The sequence below is a fragment of the Cnephaeus nilssonii genome, assembly GCF_951640355.1.
Source record: "Cnephaeus nilssonii genome assembly, chromosome: 14".
NCBI classification, from domain to species: domain Eukaryota; kingdom Metazoa; phylum Chordata; class Mammalia; order Chiroptera; family Vespertilionidae; genus Cnephaeus; species Cnephaeus nilssonii.
In genome coordinates, this window is record NC_137085.1 from 57,152,156 (window position 1) to 57,169,574 (window position 17,419).

Sequence of the window (17,419 nt, forward strand, 5' to 3'; positions counted from 1 at the left end):
TCTTCCTCTCTGAAGTCAATAAAAAGTAGCCCTAGCGATCATGGATTCCCATCTGGTAGCCATAGGTGGCAGACACAGCCCCAAAGGAGGACTCCCTAAGAAGTTGAAAATAAAGGAAAAACTCTTCCCTTTGGTAGCTGGATTATATAAGCAAAGAAAGAATCTCATCAGAGGGAGTGAAAGTGATGGTAAAGAGGCAGGTGGCAGGATTCCCAGGCCAGTAAAACGCTACTTGAAGTGCTTTTGTTACACATCTAAAGAGAGAGCGTGTCTCTCAGGTTGTGGCTGGGGTGATAAGTGAAGTATGAATGAGGGTCAGAGTCACCGACAAGACTTGGTGCCCCTAGCAGGGGCCAGGGCAGTGAGTACCCTGGGCCATGGGCTAATTTAGCCTGACAGCCAGATACCTGCTATTTCTCATATGTAGATGATGTAGCCTTTAAGGTCCAAATACCTCTGGATGCCCTAAAACTGAATTTCAGAGCCTAAAAAGCTTAGTATCATGCCCTGAAAAAATAGTGCTGCTCTACGGAGTTGGGTTAGGGTGACAACAGTCCTTCCCTACATCGTTCTTCTCTGACCCACTGTCCTCCTATAAATCCACCGCTGATTTCTGTGAGCGATCCAAGCATCTTCTCTTTCTACTGACCAGAGAGTACAGACCAACAGTTACACTAACAAAGCTGGGGTGATTTGTCATGTGGTACCACATAAGAACATAAACATATACCTGCGAGTCCGTATGGCATTTGTAAAGATTATATTAGGGCAAAGAAATAGAAGGGAAACATCCTCTGTCGTGAAATGATAAGGAAATGAACAGGTTCATTGCCATCCAGTGTGACAAGGTTGAGGATTTGGTAACAAGGCCAGAGCTGGGAAGGCAGGCAGCCGAATCCCAGCTGGGCTCGCCGGTATGATCTATGCTGTACAAGTCAATCTTGCTAGAGCTGTGACTACCACTCAGGCCACTGAAACCACATGAGTGCTGTAGTGAACAGCAGGCCCGGTATATAAGGATAAAGCAAATTTACCTCCCACCCTCCTTTTAAATACACTTGTTGGGACTTGTTTTTCCTCCTCCCCTGGATAAAAACCGAAGCAGTTCCTATGGCTTGTCTACTTATTCTCAGGTCAATATTTAATACATCCGTCTCATGCAATAGTTCAAACTTTGAAATTCATATTTGAGCTGGAGTCTCTCCTCCCGTTGCCCCAGCTCTGACTTAACTGCCAGCTCATATCAGCTACTCTCTTTCTCCAACTTTGGGCTTTTACTATTCTGCCTCTATCTCACTAATATTGCCTGGGAAATTACTACTTGCACTGTTATGACGAACTGGTTGGCACTCTTTGGAACTGCCAGGTTAATTGCAGTTTTATCTTTCTCTACTGAGTATACTCGAGAGATCCTTGGAGACCCCTGATTAGACAAGGTCCTAGCAAAAAAGATCCTTTGCCCAGATGGTTCAGAGAGACTGTGCTGAAGGGCCTGCTTATAGAGGTGTGACAGGGTTAATGGGATACAGAAGGAATGGGGTCCCACACTGATTTGGAACCGTGGAAAGCCATGAGCGTCCAGGTGTGAGGGGACAAGGGAAGGGAACAGTAGCACCAGAGTGCAGTGAGGGCTGAGACTGTGAGAGAGGAGCTGCCCGGCCATAGTGTAGTCCTGGGAGGATGGAAACGCTGCCCAAGACACAATTCCAAAGCAGGGAGGGAGCAGGAAGAAATACACCTAGAACATTCTCTTCCTACTCAGAGATTTCCTGCCAGTGCCTCACAGTGGCCGAACCCAACTGGTGGCTAGCCAGCAAGGGAGCTCAAATAATAGCGATCTCAGGAGACAGTCTCCTGGGGAGAATAACCGGTCTAGGGTGACAAACAGAAGAACTGGTACACCCGTATCGCTGGGGATCTATCACCTCCAGGTCCCTCGATGAAGGCAAGTGCATCTCTGTTATGACGAGTTGCTTACTCTTTCCTAACCCTCTGGGAATTAATCCTGCAATGTTATCACTTCCCTGCGTTGGAAAATATACATCCTATTCAGAGGACCACAGAAAATACACATCCTTGACATATAATATTTACTATTTCATATACAACATATGATATTTAACATTCTGGTACATAAAATACTTACTACATCACTGAGCTGCTTAGAGCGAGGCATTGTGCTAAGATTCCCAGTGTGTGTTTTCTTTAACCCTCACAATAGCTCATGGAGGTTTAGTTAAATAACTATGCTGTAAGAAATGAAGAGATAAAGTACAAAGAGAGTTCAGAAGGAGAGGAGGGCATGATGAGAGAGAATGGGGAAGACAGAGGCTGATCCAGAGTGGTCCAGTGACCTAAGCCACGAGACTGTCTTTCTCTTCCAAGCTGCCTCCAGGAACAGCAAAAATGGGGCTTGATTTATCATTTATTTGTTTGTTTTCCACTCTGCCTCATCCTGGAAGTTGGGATCATCGGTAATTTAGCTTGGTTTTGCAAACAACTGAGCCTGGTTCTGATATCTGAGATTTCCAATGGGAGCTGCTTTGCGTCAAGCTGGTTAAAGAAACCAAATCCCATGTGTCCTCCTTAATTGCTGGCTCTTGCTTTTATCTCATTGGATGTTTTATGGGGAGTCCTAAGGAACAACTGCCCTTCTCATTCTCCCCCGAGGGAGAGCTCTTTCCTGTATTAAGACAGAATGTAAAGGGCTCCTGAGGTGTGTGGACAACGTATGGTGTAGTTATTTCCTTCTGGTAAATTCTGAAATGCTAATGTTCAGCTTTTGCCCAGAGATTGGTTTTCATCACAAACTGTCTTCTTTCCTGATCAGATCTTTGGAGGAGCTAAATCTGGGCCTATGTGCTCAGCCCTATGGGGACCCTCTGGGGCCAGCCCAGCACTGCACACAGCCTGTGTTTCCACTTACAAGTTTGGTCCCTTGGGGTTATTCCAAGTGGGGAGTGAAGATACCTGGCAACACTCTTCTGATGTCTTAACCAAGACATGCTCTGCAGGAGCAAGGCAAGCTTCCCTTGACTGAATAAGTAATAGGCCTTTTTCTTTTTTTTTTTAAGTGTTAACATAACTTTTTAAAAATTTATTTTTTGCCCTGGCCGGTTTGGCTCAGTGGATAGAGCATTGGCCTGAGGACTGAAGGGTCCCGGGTTCCATTCCAGTCAAGGGCACATTCCCCGGGTTGCGGGCTCGATTACCAGCGGGGGAGCAGGGGCGGGGGAGGGGAGGAGGGAATGTAGCCGATCAGTGATTCTCTCTCATCATTGATGTTTCTATCTCTCTCTTCCTCTCTGAAATCAATAAAAATATTTTTAAAAATTTTATTTTTCAATTATAGTTGACATACAATTATAGCCCATGCTATCTGTTGTCCAATGCCTGAACGCAATTGTTTCATATATTTTATTCAGCTTTAGAAATGTTTGTAGTAGAAACACACACACACACACACACACACACATAGACAAAAAAATCTTTATAGTAGAAAGGAAAATATAGAACCAGTTACTCCTTCATGACCAAATATGGAAATTCAGAGCACTCAGATTTTTTAAAAGAAGGAGCTCTTTTTACTGTTTCTTGCTTAATCTGTAATTATTAAATATAAATCCTATTGGAAGAAAATATAAAGATGTTGAGCTTATGCTATGCTTAGTAAGAAAGAAGTTCTTTGGTCATTCACTTTAAACAAGAGGAGATCTCCCTCTAAAAGAAGTAGCACTCATCTTGATCCAGGAAATGAGTAACATTTTTTAACAGTCTTCCTCCTCCATGCCCCACATTAGTATATGGAGGGCTGGAGAGAGAGCTAGTTCTAGGCACACCACATAAGACTAGAAACCCTCCCTGACAAACCTCCCTGAAGCTGTCTTAAAGTTGTGTGTTTTGGAGGAAGGGAGAATTAAGTAGCTGGATAAATAGAGCTCCAGCACTGAGACCCATGTCTGCAGTAGAGCTATCATAATAAGCATAGCACTAGGGAAAGAATTCCAAAACTTGAGTAACTATTAATGAAAAGTCAGTCGACAGGGGTCAACTGTAATGGTCATGAGTCCTTCTCCTTTGTAAACAAAAATTAGACGTAATTTTGTAGTTACCACAGGAGGGAGTAAGAAACCCAAAGAGAGAAAAAAAGCATTTTCACAATAGATAAGATGTAGATTCAGAATTGTGTCTTCTAATCCAAGGTGGTAAAGCAAAAAGTATCATTACACATGTAGTATGCTTTCCTGCCTAAGTATCTTTTTTTTTTTTTTAATCCTCAACCTAGGTCATGCTAAGAGAGAGAGAGAGAGAGAGAGAGAGAGAGAGAGAGAGAGAGAGAGAGATTGACTGGTTGCCCTCTGTACGTGCCCCAACCAGGAATCAAACTTGAAACCCAGGTATGTGCCCTGATCAGGAATCGAATTGGTAAGCCTTCAGCACACAGAACGAACTTAACCAATAGAGCCATTCCAGGCAGGCTGTCTAGGTATCTTGGCTTAGATTTTTCCTTGCCGGAAATATGTTTCTCAAGGCCATTAACACATGCCATTACCCCCACAAATTTTTTTTCTAAACTTTCAAGGTTAAAAGACAACCTCAGCCCTGGCTTGTTTGGCTTAGTGGATAGAGTGTCAGCCTGGGGACTGAAGGGTCCCAGGTTTGATTCTGGTCAGGGCACATGCCCAGATTTTGGGCTTGATCCCCAGTAGGGAGAGTGCAGGAGGCAGCTGATCAATTGTTCTTTTTCATCATTGATGTTTCTATCTCTCTCTCCCTCTGCCTTCCTCTCTGAAATCAATAAAAATATATTTTAAAATAAATAAATAAATAAAAATAAAAGTCAACCTCTTCCTCCTCTCCTTCTGAACTCTCTTTGTACTTTATCTCTTCATGTCTTATGGCAGTTGTCACTTCCTACATTGTATTATAGTTATGGAATATACATTTTATGTTTCTCACACAGCCCCGGCTTCTCAGGATCACTCCTGTTTATATGCTCAGAATGCTTTGCAAATAAAATGAGCTCAAAAGATGTGTTTCTAAAAACAAAAACAAAAGAAAACCCACCAAAGTCATAGAAAAAGAGATCAGATGTGTGGTTACCAGGGCTGAGGGGAGGGGAGGGGAAATTGGAGGAAAGTGGTCAAAAGGAATAAACTTTAAGTTATAAGATGAAAATTGTATACCTGAAACCTATTTCATTTTATTAGCCAATGTCAACCCAATAAATTCAATTTTATAAAAGATAAATAAGTACTGGGGATATAATGCGCATCTGATGACTATAGTTAACACTGCTGTATGATACATAGCAAAGTTGTTAAGAGAGTAGGTTCTAAGAGTTCTCATCACAAAGCAAAAATAAATTCTGTTTTCTTTTTTTCTATTGTTTCTGTATGAGATGATAGATGTTAACTAAACCTATTGTGGTAATCATTTCATAATATATGTAAATCAAACCATCCTGCTGTACACCTTAAACTTATACAGTGCTGTATGTCAATGACTTATCAATAAAATTGGAGGGAAATGCTGCATGAATGAATGAAAATAGTGGCTCCAGCCCCAAATGGGTGCAATTTCTCATGGGACATCTTCTCACTCGGTTGAAGCTTGATTTTAAAATACCAAAACAATGTCAAATTTGCTATGGGACACATCAGCAACTTCTGCAGGAAAAAAAAAAAATCAAGGACCAAGCTAGGTGATTCAGTTTAGGTTGAAAATGAAAGTGCAATATAATAACACTAACCTATAAAGTCGGTTTCATATAGTCAGAAAGTGTCTGAGCTCAAGATTTCAGACCTGCATTCTTTTTTAAAATATATTTTTATTGATTTCAGAGAGGAAGGGAGAGGGAGAGATAGAAACATCAATGATGAGAGAGAATCACCCATCTGCTGCCTCCTGCACACCCCACACTGGTGATTGAGCCTGCAACCTAGGCATGTGCCCGGACCAGGGATCGAACCGTGATCTCCTGGTTCATTGGTCGACGCTCAACCACTGAACCATGCCGGCCTGGCTTTAGACCTGCACTCTTAACCACTCTGTCCTATTGCCTTCTTTGATGTGACTATCAGTCTAACTTATAAAGCATAATGCCAAGCAGATTGTGAGTTATTTGATACCACAAAAATGCTATGTGTTATTACTAACATAAGTCCATGCAATGTTTATATTTGGTAAGACAAACTCAGGAGGAAGAAGATAAAGAAGAGTAGAAAGCATAGCTCGCTACCAGTTTCAAGTTTTTGTAGTCCCAGTGCCTAGACCCCTGTCTAACATGAGCAGCCACATAGGCTAGTGACTGGGTAAGAAATGGGTTTTGGAATCAGGCAAATTTGAATTTCAAGTCTTATTCTCACCACATGCTCCTTGGGTTACTTTGTGCAAGTTATTAATTTTCTTTAGAATTTAGTTTCATCATCTCTAAAATGGCTATCCATATAGTTCCTAGGGTTGTTTGGAAGATTTAAATGTACCGAGTATATTGCCTGGGACCTAGAAGCACTTGATAAGTGGTAGTTTCTTCATTCGGTGAATTAATTTACGTATGTAGAAACCAGGTCTTTTCCTTATTTTTCATCCCCACCCACCTATCCTACATGTTTTTCCTGAGATTAAAAAATGATTTTCACTACTAAAATTGGGGGAGGAAGTTTAAAAACAGCTTGTATGTATGCCCTGACCGGTTTGGCTCAGTGGATAGAGCATCAGCCTGCGGACTGAAGGGTCCTAGGTTCGATTCCAGTCAAGGGCATGTACCTTGGTTGCGGGCACATCCCCAGTAGGTGGTGTGCAAGAGGCAGCTGATCAATGTTTCTAACTCTCTATCCCTCTCCCTTCCTCTCTGTAAAAAATCAATAAACTATATTTTTAAAAATAAATAAATAAAAATAACTTGTATGGGCCAGTGCTAAAGGTAGAGAAGGCAATGTATGTTACACCTGAGACATTGCACAAAGTTTCCTTGAGAACACCAACCATGCAGATGTGGCGCTCAATTCTGTGTTGTTGAATTACATCTCATGTGAAAAAATTAGCTAAGAAATTTTTTAAATGCCAATAATACAGCATTTTTTTTTTATTTATTTTTTTGCAGAGGCTAACTTAATCAGGTATCCATGTGGCAGATATCTACAGATCAAAATCAAGTTCTTTAGCCGAAACCGGTTTGGCTCAGTGGATAGAGCATCGGCCTGCAGACTCAAGGGTCCCAGGTTCGATTCCGGTCAAGGGCATGTACCTTGGTTGCGGGCACATCCCCAGTAGGGAGTGTGCAGGAGGCAGCTGATTGATGTTTCTCTCTCATCGATGTTTCTAACTCTCTATCCCTCTCTCTTCCTCTCTGTAAAAAATCAATAAAATATATATTTTTAAAATTTTTTTAAAAAAATCAAGTTCTCTAAAACAGAAGTAACCTCTCATCGCTTCAAAGGTGAGGAAACCAGAAACTTGGCATTTTTTGGAGCAATAGAAGAGCATTATTGTCAGCTAATTCAGCCCCCTCTTTCACAGATGAGGAAACGAAGCTACCACCTAATTAATAACACAGCTGAGCCCCAAGTCGAGGTTTCCTGAGGCCAGTGTATTCCATTGCCCATGACATCATGGCTATCATACAGTCACCATCAAGGCAGGCCCCGGAAGATGGGATGAGACCCAAGAGAATCTAGACAGTGCTGTGAAAAGGAAACATGAGCACCGGGGCCAGAGAGAACTTTGTTCAAGCTATTGTACCTTCTGCTACGGTCTGCATGTTTGTGCCCCCCAAAATTCACATGTTGGAACCTAACTCTCAAGGTGATGATGGTATTAAGAGGTGGGACCTTCAGGAGGTGATTAGACCAGGAGATCAGAGCTCTTATGAATGAGCCTAGTGCCCTTATCAGAGAGGCCTCACAGAAAGCTCCCTCGCCCCTTCTGCCTTTTGAGGTTACCGTGAAAGGACAGCTGTCTAGAAAGTGGGCCCTTACCAGACACTGCATCGCATCTGCCAGCTCCATGATCTCAGACTTCCCAGCCTCTAGAACTGGGAGAAATGTGTTTGCGGTTTATAAACCACCAGTCTGTGGTATTTTGCCATAGGAGCCCAAATGGACTAAGATACCTTCACTGGTCCAAGTTAATTAGTCTATACAAAGTCTGGTGGCTCAGTTGATTGGGGCGGTATCTCATACAGCAGTGGTCGGCAAACTCATTAGTCAACAGAGCCAAATATCAACAGTACAACGATTGAAATTTCTTTTGAGAGCCAAATTTTTTAAACTTAAACTTCTTCAGACTCGCCCAGGCCGTGGTATTTTGTGGAAGAGCCACACTCAAGGGGCCAAAGAGCCTCATGTGGCTCGCGAGCTGCGGTTTGCCGACCACTGCCATACACCAAAAGGTCATGGGTTTGATTCCTAGTCAGGGCACATACCTGGGTTGCGGGTTCAATCCTTAGTTGGGGTGCTTACAGGAAGCAACCAATCATTGTTTCTCTCTCACATTGATGTATATCTCTCTCTCTCTCTGTCTCTTCCTCTCTCTAAAATCAATAAACATATCCTCGGGTAAAGATTTTAAAAAAAGGGGGCTAATCCTTCCCTCTAAGGGCTATTTTGAAGATGTTTTAAAATGCACTAAAGCACATGGGACCTCTGTCACTATGTCTGAAACACAGCAGGCACAAAATGAAATCATGCGCCCTTCTCTCAGTCACATCAGCATGCAAGTTGGATTCAAGGCCAAATACCATCAACTAGGAAACATAATGAGCACCAATAGTTGAGAGACAATGAAATATGTGAGCATTTTTGTTGGTACACTTTGCTGGGATTAAGGCAGCTTGGCCTGTCTCTCATTGTGTCAGCGGATGAGTGAGGAGACATGTGTTCCAAGTTCTGTATCAAGGAATGGCCCAGCCTGGTTTCCAGCCTGCACACCCTTTCTGCTGGCTCCCCGCTCCTTCCCAAGGGCAGGCTCAGTCCTCTTCCAGTTCCCAGAGCCAACCTTGACCTGGGGCCAGATGTGCTCAGATGACTCCAACTCCACATTTGGCTGCCGGTCTCATCCTGACCTGTTGCCCAAGTCTTCATGGCTGGGCTTCTGCTTGCTCTCCTACCTGATTCCCTGCCCCACTGACCTGCTTTCTACTCTTCCCTGGCTTCCTTGTCATTCTGCCACACACATCTGATAGGAAGCCCACGGCCTTGTCAGCTTGGCCCTGTTACAATGGCTTACTGTAATAATGTTTTCGCTAAAAGCCATACCTATATTACTCATCCAGTCCTTAGCTCTGCTGATCTATCAGGTTCTTTCCTGGGAACTTGGAGAATTGAAACAGAGACAGAAAAGTGGTAAGAGCCAAGTCACCTCTGACAATGCTCAGCTGAGAAGCCCACAGCTCTTCCTGTTTCTGAAGAACCGGCCCTGTTGCCACCCTTCCTGAGACTCGGCTGTTCAGCTCTGTCTTCTGTGTGAGCCTCCACAATAAATCTAATTTTTGCTAAGTGACAGATCTGTTTGTGGTGCTTGCACCTATAGGAACTATATCCAGTAAAGAGGATTAACAAAACAAAAGTTACATATTTTCTAAATGTAAGTAAGTTTTCAAATAATACATCGCAAGGAAACAGCAAAGTTAGATGCAGGGCTCAAAAGACAACACTTTTTTTTTTTTTTTTTTTTTTTAGCTGCTCTATGAGTCAGAAATTTGCTGGCAAAAGAAAATAAGGAGAGAATGTTTTGCTTTACCTCCCTCTTATGTGGGTAGCGATATTGCAATAGCTAACCTGCTCAAACAATTTCAAAATATGAGAATAAGCACCTTTGAAAACACAGATATGAGTGGAGATTTATGGCTGGTGTAAAAGCAAAACATTGTTGTCAGGGAAACCTAACACACATATTTGGAAGCAGAATTTTTATTCCTTCTTATGTGGGTGTATTTATTCAATTTAAACAACATTCCTTCCACCTTATTTTTTTAAAGGATGTAAAAGCTTTTAATTTAAGCCCTAACTGGTTTGGCTCAGTGGATAGAGCATCGGCCTGTGGACTGAACGTTCCCAGGTTCGATTCCGGTCAAGAGCATGTACCTTGGTTGCAGGCACATGCCCAGTAGGGAGTGTGCAGGAAGCAGCTGATCAATGTTTCTTTCTCATCGATGTTTCTAACTCTCTATCCCTGTCCCCTTTCTCTCTGTAAAAAATCAATAAAACGTATTTTTTTAAAAAAGAAGAAAGCTTTTAATTTAAAACACTAGGAAAAGAAAACAAATAAAACAGCATATCCCGGGCCCGGGTGAGGCCACGCGCCCCTGGGTCCGGGTGAGGCTGGGTCCTGAGTCCAGGTGGGGCTGTGCCCCTGGGTCCGGGGGAGGCCACGTGCCCCTGGGTCCGGGTGAAGCTGGATCCCGGGTCCGGGTGAGGCCGTGCGCCCCCGGGTCCGGGCAAGGCCGCGCGCCCTTGGGTCCGGGTGAAGCTGGATCCCGGGTCCGAGTGAGGCCACGCGCCCCTGGATCCGGGTGAGGCTGGGTCCTGGGTCCGGGTGAGGCCGCCCCCCTGGGTCCGGGAGAGGCCACGTGCCCCTGGGTCTGGGTGAGGCTGGGTCCCGGGTCCGGGTGAGGCCACGCGCCCCTGAGTCCAGGTGAAGCCGTGCCCCTGGGTCTGGGCAAGACCAAACCAGAGGGAGTCGGACCTGCATTACCACCATTTGTCCACCATCCAGAGCTGAAAAGTCAGTGCCAACATGTACACATAAGGAACTGGTGGACATTGAAATTGGGTCTCAAAAGAACTGTTGGTCCAAAAAGAAACTCACTACAGACTGATTCACTTGCCTGTCAGCATAGCTATTATTGCTCGTCTCACATTCGGTTCTTATAAGTATATTTCTAGTAACACATGATCTCACTCATCTAGGGGAAATGATGAACAACATAGACTGATGAACAAGAACGGACCCAGAAACAAGGAGGCATCGATCGGACTGTCGGGCCTCAGAGGGAAGGTAGGGGAAGGTGGGGGTAGAGGGGAGAGATCAACCAAAGGACTTGTGTGCATGCATATGAGCCTAACCAATGGTTAAGGACAACAGGGTGGTGGGGGCATCCGTGGGGAGGGGTGTGGGATGGGAATGGGGGGATGAGGACAAATATGTGACACCTTATTCAATAAAGAAATTTTAAAAAAACAACAACAACAACAAAAAACCAGCATAACCTTAAGCCATCCTACAATTTTTAAAAATCCACTGTAAATTTTAATTTTAGAAGCCTCCTCTAAATACAAGATAAGGCTGAAATGTCTTGACTTCCCCAGGCAATGGGCCAGTGACAGGATTTTATGTTTGTTTTCCATCCTTCCACGCTTCAGTGTACTCCCCTTTAAAAGTAGAACAATAGTCCCCTCTTAGACATACCATGCCATCTGATTAGTATAAAATCCATTCTGACACTCAAATGAAAGAAGATAATCATAATTAAGTAAAATCAGTATCATTCAAATGTATCCTCTGATATTTATCATTACCTGAGAATTCAGTCCTCAATTTAATAGTTTCAAAACTTCTGTTTTCAATTCAACAAAGGATGACCAGATTTGAGGAGAATGGGTCATTCTACCAAAATTCGGAAGAATCTTGCTTTTTGTAGCCAGCTGTTGTTTCTGTCTGTCCATAACTGTGTCTCTTCCTTGCAGAACTGTTCTTCTCCCACCTACTTGCCAACTTTGTTTTTGAGTCTGATGGAGCTGTCAATCACAGTACCTAATCATGTGGCGACAAGATGATCTTGATCTGGCCAAATATAGTAGCTCATTCCTCCAGGCCCATTCATTGGTTCAAAGGAACGAGACACTATGTGATGGGCATGTGTTCCAAGATAAATTAAACATTCTCTTGGGTTGTTGCTATTTGGAACTAGATGAGAAGGGGCTTGTCTCTCAGATCACAAACGCTGGGGAGACATGAAAATGAATCAGCCAGCAGCCATATAAAGTACATATACATATTGCAAAACTTGGAAGGCTACTCAAAATATTTTTAAAATTATTTTATTGTGCCCTAACCGGTTTGGCTCAGTGGATAGAACGTCAGTCTGCGGACTCAGGGGTCCCAGGTTCAATTCTGGTCAAGGGAGGCAGCTGATTGATGTTTCTCTCTCATCAATGTTTCTAACTCTCTATCCCTCTCCCTTCCTCTCTGTAAAAAATCAATAAAGTATATTAAAAAATACAATAAAATAATTTTATTGTATTGGCATTTTGAGTAGTTTTTTAAAAAATCACTATAATTTAATGCTATAATTTTTATTTTCAATTAAAAAAACAAACAGGCCAATTAAATTTTTGAGGTAATTAAGTATATAGGACAACTTATATAAAGTTTGCATAGAATAGTACAGATTGAAGTGGGAAAAACATCACAGAACTGAGGAATATTAGTTTAATCTTAAATGATTAGATGAACAGAGAAATACAGACCACATTTTGTGCAGAAAAGGAGGCAGGCAAGAAGGTCAACTTGACAGGAGCAAGGAGTAATTGTCGGCAGACAAATAAGTGGGCCAAAAACATAAGATTCATCTCTGAGAGTCTTTTTTTTTTTTTTTAACATATTTTGATTGACCTCAGAGAGGAAGGGAGAGGGAGAGAAGGACAGAAACATCAATAATGAGAGAGAGTCATTGATTGGCTGCCTTCTGCACGCCAGAATTGAACCTGGGACCCTTCAGTCTGCAGGCCTACGCTCTATCCACTGAGCCAAACTGGCCAGTGCCATCTCTGAGAGTCTTGAGACTAAGGGAGGAGAGGGCCCAGCATGGAACTGAGGTAAAGGGTACTAGAAAGGGAGCCCCTGCCCCGAGGTAGACAGTGGGGAGGAGGACTGGAGTGAGGGAGCCTTGTAGCAGACATATGTGCACCAGACATATTTACATGCCGCACTGGCTTCTGTCCATGTAAACAAACTCTGTATGCGCCCTACCCCCCCTCCCTCCCCAGCACCTGGTTAGCCCTGAGGTGGAGATAGGACAGGGCCATCTGAATGTTGACCAATGGCTTAGCATGGCCTAGAGCATAGGGCCTTTCCTAAACAAGGAATACTGGGCCAGTCCTCCCCTCTCTTTTTCTGCCTCTGGCTTTTGCCCTCTCTCAGGAGATCCAGAGGGAAGTTTCTTGTAACCCCATGAGCTGATCTAAAAGTTGTAAGGTAGACTGTAGGTCAGGGTTGCCAAATAAAATACAGCACAGTTCAATTTGAATTTCAGGTAAATGACAATAACATTTTTTTAGTATAAATATGTCCAGGTAGTGAATGGGATATACTTACACTGAGAAGTTATTTGTTCATTATCATCTCTGGGATTCAAATGTAACTGGTTGCCCTGATGTTTTTCATTTGCCAAATCTGGCAACCCTATCAAGAGCCCCTTTTGCAGCATGTGAAAATGAAGTATGTGGGGCGAAGCCGTGCCGGTCTCTCCTGTTCCGCCCTGAAGAGGAAGGCAGGCCACCGTCCCTGATGCTGGGAGACTGTGCCCTGATGCTGCAGGTGTGTCTCCCATCCTCCCTTTGCTGGAGCCCCACCACGCTATTGGACAGCACGTACTGTTCCATCCGGGGAATCTTGGCTGCTCAGTCTTCCCTGACCAGACACACAGAGGCTCATCATTAGAGGTCAGACTGTAACTGTGTTAGACTTTATTCTTTATTCTATTACACATCCGGGAAATCCTTACAGACTAGATCTTCAGAAGGAGGGAGTCTAGTGTCAATGTTTCCTCTCTCCCTCCTTCTTCAACCCTTCTCTGACTAATGAAACCTCTCTTTGAAGCCCCGGTCAAGCGCCACCATGCCATCCACTCCCTCAGGAACACCTTGCTCTCCCTGTAGGAAGAGGACATTCGTCCCTTCTGTCTTGGCAGGGACTTGCAAACTAGAGCACCTAAGAGGCTGCACTTGGCTTATTCACACCTGACTCTGGGAGAGTGATGTATCCCTAGTGTTAAGTGCACTTGACATTCTTAGATATGTACCCAAAAAGCAAGGCACACCCTACAAGGTGAGTAGTATTTTCTCAGCCACAATGTCTAATCACATACAAGGAAAGAATATGCTTCCTGAAAATGGCCTTAATTTGACAAGTTGCGAACGAGTAATTGTGTTGAGAAGGAATTGCTTTTCTTTTTTTCTGGACCTAGCTTGCATGACCAGAGGTATACTTGTCTCTATTTACCATCCTACAGGGTGGTTCCACCTCTAATCAGATTCTTCTGTATTAAAAATCCAGTGAAATAAGTCAGTCAGAGAAAGACAAGTACCGTATGATCTCACTTATATGTGGAATCTAATGAACAAAATAAACTGATGAACAAAATAGAACCAGAGGCATGGATGTATGGGAGAGTCTGACAGAGGTTAGAGGGCAGGGGGTTGGGGTAGACTGGATAAAAGAAGGGGAAGAGAGCAGCCAGAGACCATATATACACAGCCCATTATACAGACAACAGGGTGGTGAAGGCCAGAGGAGGGGTGGAGGGGGCTCGGTGGAGGTGAGCAAATGGGGGGGCGGGGCGGACATGTGTAATGTGTCAACAACAAAACTGAGGCCTGCTAAGATGTTGTGACTTGTCCAAGGGCACACTGACTCAACTATTTTTGTTCTACCATCACCAATTTTAAAAGGTGGAGGTGAGAGGCATCTAGGAAGCCTCTGCATTATCTTCACAGCTTTTCTGTAAATCTAATAGTATTCCAAAAGAAAAGGGTTATTTAAAAACAAGAAGAAGAAGAAATCTTCTCCCTTCTCGACATAGCTAGAAGGGGAGATTCCCCCACGATAAGCAGTGTACTTAAGGAAGAAAGAAAGGAAAGGAATAAAATGCAAAAAGCCATGCAGGAAAACGTAGTGCTGATTTCCGGTATCCCATCCTGTGAGCCCTTCGGTTCGTGTTTTGGGGTTTCATAAGACCTACCTCTCTGTATCCTCATAGACCACTTTTGCCTAGAAAAGGGGTCAGCAAAAGGGCCAGAGAGTAAATGTTTCGGGCTTTGCAGGACATACAGTCTCTTGCAACTACTCAACTCTGCTACCGTAATGCAAAAGCAGCCATATATAATACGAAAATGAATGAGCATGACTGTGCGCCAATAAAACTTTATTTATAAAAAACCAATGGTAATATCATTGTCCAATACAAAGAAACCAGGACTCTTTGGAGAAATGGCTGATTCTAGACATTGGGCAGGGATTATGTGAGTCAGGAGCATCTTGTAGTGCCGGAAAGTAAGGAAGCGCTCAAAAACAAGAGGACAGAGAGCGAGTGAAAGGGACAGAGGCGCCAACCGGAAAAAGCTCCCAAAAGCCAAAGCTGGAACAATTTGAGCAAAAAGTAAGTAGTAATTGTGTTAAAGTGTAGGCTAGGGAAGCATTTGAAATCTGGCATAAGTCATAAACTCATAAAACTTTTAAAAATAAACAAATAAAGTGGAGGCTATGCAAGAATGGTGAAGGGGCAAATCAGGAGTTGGCTGCCATTGAAAATATAGTGTATTACAGTTCCCAAGAGGAGGGGCACCCCAGGCCACAGGGGGCCAATGAAGAAGCACTGGGGTTGATGAGGAGGCAGAAGGAGCAATGGGGAATGTGAGCAAGAGCCTGTATTGTGGTTCTATAGGAAGGATCAGGCAAGGCATTAGCAGGTTTAGGGTTGGCTATTATGATTAATTTCAGCAGCTATGCTGTCCCTAGTTGCCTGGTACCTTTCTGGACATGGCTAATTAGGGCTGGGGATTAGTAGTCCTGAGTATGAGAACCCGATAGAGAAGGTGGAAGGGATGCAGGCCCTGGATTGGTTGCCTGACATCTGAAAGGCCCACTCAATGCAGAGCCTTTTACTATGTCTAGGAATTGCATGCCCAGGGAGGGGCAGTCTCCCCAGAGTCAGCAAGAGCCAGATGCCCAAGAATCAGAAACACACAGCTGATACGGTAGTATTGGACGATAACCCAAAGCATAAAATAAATGGCCATGAGTCCATACTGTATAAATAAAAGATTGAATATTTAAATAAATGGAGAAGAGACAAATCTCCCTTATAGAATTCCAAATAATTAAGCAACCACTCCCCATTCCGCGGTAGACAGTTAGACAGGAGCACAGCAAGGACGATGGTTCAGGTACAGAAGGTCACCAGGGCGAACCGCAGGTCCGGTCTGACCCCACCAGTCTAACACCTGGTGCCTTTCTCGCCGCTGCCAACAATTCCAGGAGATGGAGTCTTTCCACTCGAGTATGAACTGCACTCAGAGACTTCCTTTCAAAGAGTACAATATGGAAAGAAGGGAGAAGTAACTTCACAGCGGAAAGATGCTTTTCTTCTGAGATGAGGGTAGAATCTTTTCAGAGAGTATTCTGTTATCTGATCCCTCAGCTTCTAGCCTTTAATCGTTTTATACCATTAAGATAACTTAAGTGGATAAAAGAATGTTTGGATGGCCCTGACCAGTAGGAGGTGTGCAGGAGGCAGCTGATAGATATTTCTCTCTCATTGATGTTTCTAACTCTCTATCCCTCTCCCTTCCTCTCTGTAAAAAATCAATAAAATATATATTTTTTAAAATTACAACACCTTACAATAAATTAGGCATTGTCCTTGGAAAAAAGGAATTACTTCATTTTTACATATCAATGGAACTGAGATGGTGGTGATGGGAGAACAAGGAACAGTAGAGGTTTCCTAAAGCAATTCATTGGAGGCAATTTAGAGAATACAAAGTCATTATGCAAATATAGGCCTATTAACAGTTATTCAGCCGTGAAAACAATCATTGCTCAGAATAGTAGAGGGCACTAGATTCAGGTTTTCCACCTCAGTTGCTAAGATTCTTTTTACTTAATGTAAGCCCTTTGAATGGTTATAAATCTTACTCCTCACTAAATGATTATTATTCTGCCAACTGCTTTTATGACTAAGAGTACCCCAGCTGTCTTTCCTGTTCACACCGTTCCCTTTCCGTCCTTCTCTACTCCTTTCTTTGGCAGAGAGGAAGCCCACGTGGTCCCCTGGCTTCTGGAAAGCACTTCTCCACCTGAACAAGCAATCAGTTGAAGCAGAGAATCCATGAACAATACATACGCAAAAAACCTTCTCCTTCTTGTATCTTCAAGGAGGAGTCCCCAACCATTTTGCTGAGAAGAGGTGGCTAGTACTTGTTTTTCTAAAGCCTTGCAATGTCTAAGGGGTGGGTGAGGATTAGCCATTTGCCCTACCTTCTTCTCACTAGAAATGCCAGAGTTGGCTGTGGCCAACTTTGAACCTGGTGGGAATGCCTGCCCCACAGAGTATAAGAAGGGTTGGGAAACCAACAGCCAGATCACAATTCATAATCTTGGTTTTTGTCACTACTCAGAATCCCTACTTTAAACCTAC